General features: G+C 44.3%; 2 long non-coding RNA genes across 4 annotated transcripts in view; both read right to left on the reverse strand.

Annotated features, from left to right (window-relative positions):
• LOC135253467 (uncharacterized) overlaps positions 1 to 13,027 on the reverse strand; it is a 29,644-nt gene extending 16,617 nt beyond the window's left edge. For both annotated transcript variants that reach the window (XR_010329622.1, XR_010329621.1), the window contains exon 1: positions 12,970 to 13,027. This is a non-coding gene — a long non-coding RNA (uncharacterized LOC135253467). The remainder of the gene's footprint in view (positions 1 to 12,969) is intronic.
• Positions 1,122 to 8,311, reverse strand: LOC135253468 (uncharacterized). 2 transcript variants are annotated; one of them, XR_010329624.1, is made up of 2 exons: positions 2,592 to 8,311; positions 1,122 to 2,103 (listed from the first exon to the last, which is right to left on the reverse strand). It is a non-coding gene; the product is annotated as an uncharacterized LOC135253468 (long non-coding RNA). The 2 variants fall into 2 exon arrangements; XR_010329623.1 differs by having other exon boundaries at positions 2,506 to 8,311.
• Positions 13,028 to 13,588: the final 561 nt, after the last annotated feature.

The following is a 13,588-nucleotide window of genomic DNA, read 5'->3' on the forward strand; positions in this document are numbered from 1 at the left end:
TGCACAGTGAAGGGTCGTATTTAAGCTGTTTATACCTATTAGCAGGACTCGCTAACAGAATGCTTTCCCATGGTGTTAGAGGCCAGCTGAGAGCCAAAGTGGAGACAGTGCATAAGGCTTCCTTCAGAAGAGGGCAGAGTTCCCTGAACACTAACACAGTCATTTTCCCCCATGTGCCTCATTCAGTTTTGAAATATATTGTCTTAAGCAGTGATCAATGTTAGCTATGACTGGTGAGTGAGTGAGTGAGAGAGAGAGAGAGAGAGAGAGAGAGAATGCTGCAGGTCTGACTCAGACACAGAGAGATTTGGGCTAAAGGACAGATTAAGGACAGAGAACATTTGTCTCGAAATGTATAATTAGTGAACACCATTCATTTGTTTTAATATAAAACAAAGTCTAGTGTCTACTCTGTATTCCACTTTCAGTCATAATATATGAAATATATTGGATACTGATTATCAAAAATATTGCATTTTAAGCTGTCAGTAATGATCTTTAAATAGACTTTTACAGGAATTTTCACTAATTCTGATAAAGTGCACTATGTTGCAGGAATGGTTTGCATGTACTGAAATACATGAGAACAACAATACTTACTAAGGAATGATGCTTAATGCTGAAAGATATCGGAAAATAAAAATGTCAAAAGGCAAGGAAATATATAAAGAGTACCTGTGCATGTCCTACTAACAAAGAATCTCAAACCAGCACACAGATCCTATTTGAGGTGATTAGTACAAATCAACAGGAAGATTAATGCTTGATGTCTGGGAAGAGATATAATTGGCATTCTGCTAGAGCAGTTTCCTGCTAGTCTCTCTGCTCTGCGTCACAACGCACGTTGTTTCAACCCTGACCTCGGAGGCTGAACACATGACCTTGTGTTCTTCAAATACAGAGAGAGTTTTATCTCTGAGGGAGAGATGTGTCTACCCAAGGTGTGCTATCACATAGACTTGCATTAGTACCCTAATATGACAAACAGTGCTTTTAGCAAGTATTCACCCGCTTGAACATTTTCTCATTTTGTCCAGTTACAACATAAAATTTGAATGCATTGAAATGCATTTCCCCCTTCACTAACACATTTATGATTCAGAACGTATTTAGTCAGTAGCTTTTTTTTTTTTTTTTTTTTTTTTAATGAAAGCTCCCTCCAATGTCACTGTCTCTATGACCTTTGTACATTTAGATTTTGGTATTTTTACCTATTCCTCCCTGCAAATTTGCTGCAACTCTGCCAAGTTAGAGAGCATCGGTGGACAGTCCTCAGTGGCCATACCACAGATTTTCAGTCGGAATTAAGTCTCAAGGCTTTGGCTGGGCCCTTCCAGAATACTGATCATGTTTTTAAGCCATTCCTTTGCCGTGTGCTTTGAGTCATTGTTCCGTTTGACCATGAATATTTGCCCTAAACAGAGCTCTTGCAAACTGAAACAGGTCCTTAAAGATTTGGGTCCATCCATCTTGCCCTTGATGGCAACAAACTTCCCACTCCCTCTTGCTGCAAAGCAGCCCCATATCATGATGCTGCCACTTCCATGCTTGTCGGTAGGGATGGAGTTACCTGGGTGATCGGCTCTGTTTGGTTTGTGGCAAACGTAGAGCTTTGGTTTCAGGCCAAAAAGCTCAACCTCAGTCTCATCAGGCCACAAGGTCTTGCAGAAGGTCTCAGGCTCCGTTGCATGGCTTCTGGCAAACTCCAGATGTGACTTAATGTTGGCCTTTATCTGATGTGGCTTCTGTCTAGCCACTCTCCCGAAAAGACCAAAGTCTGCGAAGCGCTGGAGACATGTCCTCTGTCAGGGTTGTAGCTGCCCTCTCGGTCACTTCTCTGGCAATTAGCATTCTTGTCTGGTTGCTCAGTTTGGTAGGACAGCCTGACCTTGGTACAGTCTGGGCTGTGCCATATTGTTTCCATTTTGCTACAGTGGACAGTGCAGTGCTTCTAGAAAGGTTTTGCTTATCTTGTCATAATCTTCTATAGCTTTTTGCCTCCGAACAACTTCATCTCAAACTTCCATAGACAGTTTGTTGGTCTTCATGATAGAATGACTGATCTGAACTGATATTTATTCAGGCAGTTGAACACAGGCGGATCTGAAATCAACATAAACGGATCTTGTTAATGTATTTTGTGTTATCTATAGAAACCTGATACACCTGCCAAATTTAGGTTGTTAATAAAAAGGGGTGAAGGACTTCATTAAGTCAAGTAATTTTAGGTTTTAATTTTCAGTATAATTTAAAAGTATAATTGTTTATATACATTATTCCATTTTGACATTATGAAGAGTCACTTATATAAGAAACCCAATTTAAATGCATTTTAGTTTGCAACATGGCAAAATTGAAATAATAAAGGGAGAGTGAAAACTTGCTGAATACGCTGTATCTGCAGGAATTGCTTTGTTATCTTTGACTTGTGTTTCTAGTCAAGGTTTCTGTATGTTGTATTTAAACAGTTGTTCACAAGGCAGCACATGCTAAAGTTGAACCCACTTGTTCAAAGTTGGTGATGGCATGTTTGGGCCTTGTTTCATCCCCATGCCGCAGAGAGGTGTGCCCGTTGCGGAGTGCTGGCTCACCGATCACATGGACGCTCAGGGGATCCTGTTCCAGTCCGGGACAGGGTGAAGCCCGGCGCTGTGGTGCGGGACTGTGCCATCACACGTCCAAGGTTAGGTCGTCTCGCAAGGGGGCTTCGGGCACTGCAGGGCGCTCGCGCTCGCAATCCCTCTACAGGTCACAAAGAGCGAACGGGACATTTTCACCTCGTCAGCCGTGAACCTTCTTACGCTGAGAACCGCCTGTCCGTAAAAACGCCCGTCCAAATGACCACGCCCTCTGAGGAGCGGCAGTGGAAATCTAAGGGCTTTAGCGGTGGTATGAAAGCAACGAGAACTGATGCAGATATTTTTACTGCCGAGTATCTCAGATTTTTTCAGGTCAGTGAGCCAACCCCAGCTTAAAGGGAAGGAAATGCACTGAAAGCGGTGAGCTTGGTGCCGCACCATCCGTCCAGAGTTTTTATTTTTTCCTGTGATTGCTCCAGTTCTTTGTGGAATACAGGGCTGCAGGCACATGCACACAGCTGAAGAGCTGCTGGCTAACCGCCGAACTTGCAGCAGCGAGGAAGAGAAGGGTCGAGACAGACTGTACAAGAGTGCCTCTTCTGCTTCCTTGATTAATGCCTGGGTATCTTCCTTGCTGGCTGCCAAACATAAGAATGTATGGTGTTGGCAGTGTGTTACTTGCATATTATTTGTTCTAGAGGGAATACTTGACAGATATTTTTTCCCTTAGAAGGCTATAGCAGACTATATGTCTGAAAGTCAGCTTGACTGAGAGACACACCTTGACCTTCTGAACCTCCCCCTCCCCCCTCCACTGAGCACATTTTGGAAGGCCCCTATTAATTCAGAGCCGCTTCATCCACTCAGTAAACACATTCTGTTTTCCTCTACATCCGGGGCCCGACAGATTAGGAGCCAGTGCTTTTCCACAGATTGCAGTAAATTAAAACTGAAATGAGTAACGTTGCACCCAAACTTGTGGAACGGAAGATGAAACGGAGTTTTCTCTTTGGATTGACGGCGGATGCGGGTTTCTGGAGGGCGTTTTAGTCAATAAATTCAACACATTTTTGTATATGGCTCGCCATTCCCGCCGTGGTCTGACTTTATAATGTTGCGAGTGGGTGAGTTTTTACTCACTCTCCTGCCATTTTTCTGGAAGCGCTGCAAGCCAGAATGGGGCAAGTGTCACAAATAAGATGGGACGGCAGTTCCGGAGATTTGCAGTTTGAATCTGGCTCATCTCCAGGCATGGGAGAAGAGGGATAGATCAAGGCTGTGTACACAGACTGCAAAAATCTTACCGATCCAGCTCAAACCGAGAGCGGACGGACGACCTCGCGGGGTCACAGAAAGCAAGCTTTTTCCCAGTGAACATGAGCTCCACAATTGGCCCAATGACGCCCTGCCATTCACTGTCACATGTGCTGTCCCATCAAAATGCGAGTGTTTGAGTGTGCTTTAAAACTCACATGCTGCAGTGTGGTATTGACCGGGCTGCATTGTAGTCTGAAGCATGAATTTATGAAACATGAACTTTGACACCTTAGTAGCTGGGCCTTTCAACATTAGCCATCCTACTCCAAAGCCAGAGTGGGGACCCCTTGCAGTTCCTGTGGCCAGATGAAACATCCGTGAGTTATATCCAGTGCCGGGAATCTTTCCCTGTTTGTTTGAAGTGTGGCCGGGGTGAGGCTCCATTCTCACATTTCCCTCTGAACGGTCCTCCAGCATATCCCCCTCGGCTGCCCTCTCCTTCCCAGCACCACCCTGATGCGGCCTACAGGCAGGCGCCGTCCCGCCGTTCTGGCGGCATGCCTCCCCCTTCGCTTCAGCGGCTCTCCGCCTTTCCCAGAGTTCCTGTGCTCCTTTCCTCTTGGGATTTTCCACACAAAGTAACATCATGACGATATTTTAGATGCAGTGCAGGCTGAACTTCTGCTCCTTCACTACTGACTGGTGGAACTGAGCTGTTCCATTACTGATATTTCTCAGTTCAGTGACTCAGGTAGTTACCAGGTTAAATAGCCTCTGTTGATTGACTGGGCATCTTCCTGTTGTCCATTCTAAATTGCGTGGTGTCCTAGGCTTGGCCAGCACATCGGCCTCAGATGCCTTGCACCTGCCTGGTTCCTCTGTGATCCCAGGCCTGTGATCTGTGCCTTTGTAGAGTCGATTAAGTGGCCTGCAGTTGCACTGTAAGAAAGCCCTTTAAAATGGAGAGGGGGAAAAATCCCACCTGAGGAAGCACAGCCATGCTGGAAGAGCTGTAAAAATAACAGAGTGGTGTTTTCCCACCATCATAAAGGCGAGAGAAATGAAATGAAATCACCTGCAATATCCTGGACTGACATATTAAGGCACTTAAAAGAAAGTCTTGCTGTCATTTCCTGGCTGTGTGTGTAATCATTTTCCTTCTTTCCCTTTCTTCTTTTTACAGACCAATTGTTAAATCGGTGGAACAGCTGAGGCCCTCGCTCAACTGCATAAATGAATAAGCAAAAAGGAACATAATTAAATATACACATAAACCACAAGCCTTGATACTTTATACAAAAAAACAGAGTGGATGTGAAATATGTTGATTGGCCTCTGATTAATCAAACTGTCAGTGGTATACAGTGACTGCTGAGGTCTCTCTCAGTGATTAAACTAACTTTATGTTACCCAGACTGTGTGCCGTGCGTAAAGAAAAAACATCCCTCCGCGGTCTATCTGCAGGATAAAAGGGCTTGTCAAAACAGTGAGAGATTTTGTGGGAATGACACACTGCATCAATGCCCAGTGATCGTGCCGGGGAGGCATTTGATACTCCTTACTTCAGAAGACAGGAAAGCGCATTCACACTTAATATATGAGCCTGTTTTTGTCAAGACAATTCTATACAATGTATCTACATGTACCTCATATGTACCCGGGGAATATGATACGAATCACACAAATATGTTTCATTTCCTCCATTTGGGGTATGGAGGCTAGCCTGCCCTTGTCCCTAAATATCTTTTTTGTTGGGGTATGACTTTTACCCTATTGGATGATAGCATGAGAACGTAGAGCTATATGCTAGAAAATGTACAGTGCTGTACCTCAGCATGTTCCATTTGAAAGGTTACTTTTCACCTTCATGGATAAAAGCATTTTGATTAAACATTGTAACTTGCTACCTGTGCAAAATACTGATAGGTGTTCCAATTCCTGGTTTTTGATCTACTCTCAGATAAATATGATCTTAAGGTACAAGACACCCTTCTGATAGCAGTCATGTACAGTCTTTAGACCAAGAGCCGTTGGGAGTGTCATTAAACCTGGGAAGCTGCGAGAACAAGGCCGGGGTTCTAAATCAGACAGCGGAGAAACAGATAACAAGGAGAACATGATTACATCACAGAGGTGACACAGGATCAATAGCAGCAGCGGGGATCAATATTGGCGCTCTTTGAATTGGAGCCTCCAGAGCTCGCCGCCAGTCTTCAGAATTTCTCTCAGCTATAGCGTCTGGCCTGGTTCTCTCTGCGTGCTGTGAGTGCACATGGTGAGAGAGGCAAAGAACCAATGGGTACGCCTGCAGAGCAGTGGACAACAGACGTATACCAGGATGTCCGTAGGCAAAGGTTCCTTGTAACTCACTTTTTTGACAAATTTGCTGTGTGAACCCAGCAAATTATTAATAGCCTGACGTTATGCTGCTGTGGTGAATTGCGGTTTGGGGTACCGTGTTAGCACAGCCGTAGGGGATGGCAGAGTTGTGTCACGGAGCCATACTGTAAATGAGCCGGGACAGGGTGAGTAGGCGGTGAGTCGCCCCCGGATTTCCTCTATAGTGTTTGTTGAGGTTAGAGACCAAGGCTGCATGGGATACAGTTAGGACTCATTCCTGCATTCATGTTGTATTAAAGCCCATCCACTGCTGATGCATGAAACTGCATGTCGGGAACCAAATTAAGTCACATGTTAACAACAAGAATTGCCAAGCAGGATGAAAATGATTTCATACAGGATTATAGCCTTAATCTCAGTGGTGATAATATGCTCAGTCATTGTTTTTGGCAGAGAATTTCGGGTGAACTGCTTACACTGATGTTGTACTCGCTGTTACTTGCACCTAGCAGACTGTTCTCAATGTGGGGACACAGTTGGCTTAATTGTGCCTGGGGTAAGGTAGGTTTCAGTCAGCCCGGAGTTTCTGCTACATTCGCTTATTAGTTTACCTGGATTACAAGCCAGTCACTCTCCCACTGGCTACCTGTTGAAATCAGTGAAACGTGTGCAAGTAAGTGTATGGAAGGAGCACATGGACATTACTGTGCTCCTTGCATGAGTATAGGTGGCAGTGTGATGACTGGCAGGATTTCATTGAGACCCCCAGTGGAGACCTCGGGGGGTCGGGGTGCTCATAAAGGGGAAGCCAAAAAAAAGTTTTTAAAAAGTAATTTGATTTTCTGTGGAGCATGTTTGATTTAGTGAATACACAGTGTTCTTAAAATAAGATATGTAATCAAATAAAATACGTCATATAATTTTTTTCAGTTTTAGCTTTACTATATTGTGAGAAGTTGGAAAAATGTATATGGTCACTATTTTACACTAAACAAATAGGGTAAAATGTATATAGTGGTCTGTGTGCTCTAAACAAATACTATCACAAGGGTTTGACTTACTGTTTGTCTGGAGACAGACATATTTATGAAGCACTATAAAGGGATTTGGAAAGTCACCATCTCTTTTGAAGTCTCCCAGAGAAGTCAGAGGTTGAAAGCCTGTAAAATGTGACCATGGGATGATTCCCATTGGTGACACATGCACACACACATGCATGCGCACGCACACGCACACGCACACGCACACGCACACGCACACGTATGCACGCGCACACATAAACACATACACACATGCACGCACACAGACACACGTAAACAGGCACACACAAACTGCAGAGAGAGCCGTGTGGATGCCCTTTAAAAGCTTGTTTGTGAGGGAGATGATTTTTTTCCGGGATCGGGGCTGGGGTGACGGGGGTCACTGAAAAGGTGTGACACTGGGGCGGGGCTCTACCTGTCTAATCAGCCCAGGCTATAGAGGATCACCCTGCACAGCAGCGTTTGACATCTCCCTTCAACACTGGTCCCCACAGCAGATCCTCCTCACGGCTTTTAGCCTGAATGGGCCCAGTCCCGCTGCCTGCCACATTCTATTTACATAAGCCAGCGTACAATCAGCCTCTCGCTTCATTAGCTCCTGTTCAGCAGTCTGCTTCAGAGACGCACGCATACACGCGCACAGACACACACACACACAGACACACGCACATACAGACACACGCACACATACAAACACACACTCACACATACAGACACACGCACACATACAAACACACACTCACACATACAGACACACACACACAGACACACGCACATACAGACACACGCACACATACAAACACACACTCACACATGCACATACAGACACACGCACACATACAAACACACACTCACACATACAGACACACGCACACATACACACAAACACGCACATGCACATACACACAAACACGCACATGCACACACACAGACACACACGCACAGACACACACACACACACAGACACACGCACATACAGACACATGCACACATACAAACACACACTCACACATACAGACACACGCACACATACACACAAACACGCACATGCACATACACACAAACACGCACATGCACACACACAGACACACGCGCACAGACACACACACACACACACATACAGACACACGCACACATACAAACACACACTCACACATGCACATACAGACACACGCACACATACAAACACACACTCATACAAACACACACTCACACATGCACATACAGACACAAGCACACATACAAACACACACTCACACATACAGACACACGCACACATACAAACACACACTCACACATACAGACACGCACACATACACACAAACACTCACATGCACATACACACAAACACGCACATGCACACACACAGACACACATGCACACACGTATGCATGCACATACACACATGTACGCGCAAACACACACACACACACACACACACATTTCTTCATATCAGCAGAGTCCTTCGCAGCCTGTTTTTATCAGCGAGTGTGCCAATGTCAGGAGGAAGAGCCTGAGACTCAGAGAGGAAGCCGAGCCATTCTGCCGCAGCGTTCCGTCTGGACGGAACTGGAAATCGGACCGGTCATTAGCGGGCTGCTTAGCCGCGCCTGCCGCGTGTCTCACCTTTCACTATCTCTCTGTGCATCGCTCACTATCATTCCAGACACCGCCGTTCGTAACCCAACAATGCAGACCAACACCGACAGTTCTTATTTCCGAAATGTCACTTCCAAAGGTTGAAACTGATTTTTTTGTGTGCGTGTTTGTTTATGCCCATGCATGTGCATGTGTGTGTCTGTGTGTGCGTGTTTGTATGTGTGTGTGTCTGCGTGTGCGTGCATGTATGCAACTGTGTGTTTGTGCATGTGAGTGTGCATGTGTGCTCTTTGCTCCTGTTGTGAAACTCTTGCTGGAGCGCTGTAATAGGGAAAAGCCCTTGGTTGGGACTGCTGAACTTGTGCTTTAGGTTGTCATGCTGCCAGCAGGCTGACTGATGCTAATTTCCCCCACCTCACCGCCAAGCAGCAGCAGGAGCATCTGGATGGTGTGGCACTCCTGGAGAAGGACATTCTGTAATACCTGCTTCTCATACCTGCAGTCTGTGCTTCACTGCGACCACACTTTCTGTGCAGGTTCGGTTGTGTTGTTGTTTGTTTAGTTTTTTGGAGAGTTCAGTTAAGCTGTTTCGAGTGCATTGATTAGAATGATGTACATTTGATGTTCGGTGTCTATACAGGTATTGACCGGGATGTGTTGCAATTCCTCACTTCCTTTAAGGAACTAGCATTAGTTCAAGGTGCTGTTGATGTCTCAGAAACCACAGGAGGGCATGCTAACCACCAGTTAGCTATTAGCAGCTGGAGGTGGGACCCAAAATGTTGTGTCTGATCTTGGTGGTTAATTGCCCACCAGTCCATATCTTTAGTCATTATCGAACTGATGACAGTTAGACCACGGTAGCAGGCAACAGCAATAGTCCTAGTGTCTGCTGTAATCTATTGAAATTAGCAATATTTAGAGTGTTGATTCTTGTGACAACAATAGGGATACGTTGAAAGATTTAGTGGGTACTTCAAAGGCATAGAACTAAGGAAAGGAGTGGGAATATTAATTATATACAGGTGGCTATGGTACTGAAGGCAGCAGGTTAATACATAAGAATTTGTTTTTGTTTGTCGTGTCCTTAGGTGACTTTTTCCAGGAAGTAATTATAAACCACCATTAATGGCCTGAGGAGAAATGGCAGATAAAAAGAACCAAAGGTTCATTAAAATGATAATATCTTTATCACTAGGTTGAAATAAAAAACAGTTGCAGTACAAAGAAGTTCCTGCACATGATTTATCTTGAGCAAGTCTGAGAAAAAATATGGAGAAACAATTAGCTGCCTGACCAAAATGCGCTCGCTGTTGTGCATGGGCTGACTGCAAATGTGTGTAGCAGGACCTCAGACCGCAACTCAAAGGCTTCAGATAAATGTCTGATTGATTTCATTTATTTTTTGTGACTCTTGCATTTGGCAAACGCAAAAGCCTGAATCGATATATCTCGAGGGCTGCTAATCTAGGCCTGAGAGATGTTTTGACATAAACGGACTGAGTCGGCGCAGGTTCGCTCTAATATAGCTCAGGTTTTACCTGGATATGGTCTGGCTGTGTTTTAGTCTGCTAGAAAAAGTACACTAATGTCGCCAGGTTTTCACCTGAATGCCTTGATGGTATGTTCCAATTTCCAAATACCATTTTGTTGGTTGAACCAATGCAGATACAGACACTGATAGTGTTGTCTCTGTACATACCCATTAAGCTGGACGTAAGAGTGGCGTCAGAAATATTTGAGGCAGAAGCATTGAGCATTATTAGGGGTCCAAGCAGTGAAGCCGCTGGAATCCTATTGTATCTGTTAGGATTATTCTTATTTTTTTCCGCTAAAAGTGTCTGAGGCTCAGCAACCATAAGTCGTAGACCAACCAAATTTGGTAGTTGGGTTCTTATGGCCCCCCACTACTCAGGCACTACGAATCACCTATGTTGGCCAGATGGTGGCACTATAACAAAGGGTCATGCTTAAAAGGCCATAACTCCCACAACATAAGTCAGATCAACACAAAACTTCATTGACGTATGCATCTGAATGTGCTCTACTACTTTGCTATTTGGACCACCTATGTCCGCCATATTGTTTGCCCGCCATTTTGACTTTTTTATTAGTTGCGGTGCGGAAGCGATGCAGCTCTACATACGCGCTGGGCTGCCTAAGTGCTACGACATAGTAAAGGCCTTTACTGCAAGCGGCTAGGAGACATCCATGGCGAAGCAACTAAGCAAGCCGACACCATCGGGTCTAGTTTTTATCAGTGAGGGGAGGGTCTAAACTTTCAGTGGCATGTATCTTTAGTCATTCAGGTGAATCTATGGTGCTTTAACTATGTCAACAAAACACCCCCAAATCTTTGCGTCAGGGAAACAATGGAAGACAGTGCCAGAGTGCATGCTACTAAAAGTTTGTTAGTAAAAGCTTTTTGAGAAGATGAATAATTACTTTTCTTTGGCATGGATACATTTGAAGACAGTATCGGGTGAGTTCGTTTAGTCTTTGAATCCGTCATTATGCTGAGAAATAGCTAAACCATTTTTATTGATAGTATTTGAGTTTCTCTACAAACGCACAAAAACACGCTGGTATAATAAAACAATGACGGTAAATATATATATATATATATATATATATATATATATATATATATATATATATATATATATATATAGTCCGCTTCTTTGCTACCAGAATATAACAAACTTGTGTCTATGGCTGCAGTTTCTTGCTGCAATTACGTTGAATATAAACAAAAGACGCAATTTATGCTGTCGTCTGCCAATGTCTAAATAAATAATACGGTACTCTGCGCGCAGCACGCAGGTAGCGGGGATGGCGAGTTGATATTTCGTTTTTTGTTTCTTTTTTCAATGTCGTATTTATTATTTGAAATATGGATTATTATTCTATCTGTCTCTGAGGCGCTCTGAAATGTGCATTCTCTGCTAAACTGAGCAATGGATTGGAATATGTGTCTGACGCCTTTTTTAGTTGTGGCACGGATGCGCTGCAATTCTACATACACGCCGGGCCATCTAAGTGTTACGACATAGTAAAGGTATTCATGGCAAGTGGCTAGGAGACATCCATGGTGACGCAACTAAGTAATCCGACACCGTCGGGTCTAGTTTGAAAAACAGGTTTTTCTACAGGGCTTTTTCAATTTTGGCCCAATCAGCACCAAATCGGATACAGAGCCTCAGGGGAACAACCTACATAAACGCAATATAAATGGGCCCAATCGGATATCGGTATGGCCGCTGTCAACCAACAAACTTCTTACTTTGACGAAGCTCTTAGCACAAAATTGGCCATAAGTCATCTATACTTTATACAATCATCATGATATTCAGCAGATATGTTATATATGTTGAATATCAAAACCATTTTAAAATCGTTCTATAGGGGGCGCAATAGTGCCAATGCTTGGACCCCTCCCAATGCCGCTTGCGGCTTTAATTACACAATGTCTTGATCTAGATGGTCCTTCAGAATGCCCCCAACATGGGAACAAGTGTGCTGAAATTGGCAGTTTGGCCAAATCCAGATTGAAGCCAAGGGGAAAAAAGCCCCAAATAAAGCTTATAAACACACTGCAAGGCCCTCTCTGATAAACAGAGTTTAAATAAAGCATCATACGCAGCCATTGGATGAACAGGAACCTGGGCTTCAGCTAACTGAAAGCTGAAGTAATCAGCAGCCGGAGAATGACTGATATTGTTGCTAAGCAATCCAGTTACTTCACCTGCACCAGCTTTGCTCCATATTCTATTTCCAGTCTCCATTGTGATTGGCAGATGAAATATGTGTGCTTTTCCTGGTCTTGTAGGGAGAACGATCTCACGTCTGTTGCCAAGTCAAGTAGCTTTCCTTCTAATTGACCAGGAAATCGGTTCTCTGAAATAAGGCAGGAACTCTGGAAGCCTCAGACCAGGCTCCAAAATCCCCTGGTGTGCATCTAAAGGTCCTTAAAGGTTACTAGTTATGGACCAGCATACGCCTTGTTGAAAAACTTCCGCCCTAGCCACTCACCACTCATTTATCTGAATTGCACAACACCGCAGCCCCTTACCTGCTTAACACACTCAGTAGTGACCAGGAAATTGGTGAAACCAGGACGGAATGTGACGTTTACGATCTTCCCGATTACTAACCTGTGATGCATCCCTCTGGCTCACACCAACGTTGAAATGGAAACTGCGGTAATGCCCCGCCCCCCCTCCCCCCTTTCCAGCAACCCCTCCTTCCCATGCTGACAGGTTCGGTTCACCCCGCGGTTCAAAGAGGGCTTGCCTGTCTAGCCTGGTTTTTAAAAGGGTTGGAGAGTGTTTGAATAATGGGAGCGGCCATAGAGAGCAAATAAAACGTCTTTACAGACACCGTGTGACACACCGGGCTAAAACCTAAAGTACTGTATTGTGAAATTCCAATTCTATCTGAGATCCTTGGGCAAAACAAAGAAAAGTTGTGCAATTGGACATAATTTAGTAACAGAAATGCTTTCGTATCGTGTACAGTATTTCAAAGGATAAAAAAAATTGGCTCACCGACAATCTTGGGTAAACACACATGCCCTTTTTTATCTTGGGTACAGTCTCAATATTCTGCTTGCCACCATTATATGCTTGCCTTAATAAACACAGATATCCCCTCTCAGGTTGCCAGAGGTGTAAGGCCTGGATTAAAAGCAGAAGGTAGACCCACCTGCTATTTGAAATTATAAAGCTTGTCCTCAGTGATCCTTTTCAATCAGGTAGAAGAAAGAAACCCCAC

The sequence above is a fragment of the Anguilla rostrata genome, chromosome 4 (genome assembly GCF_018555375.3).
Source record: "Anguilla rostrata isolate EN2019 chromosome 4, ASM1855537v3, whole genome shotgun sequence".
In the NCBI taxonomy this organism is placed as follows: domain Eukaryota; kingdom Metazoa; phylum Chordata; class Actinopteri; order Anguilliformes; family Anguillidae; genus Anguilla; species Anguilla rostrata.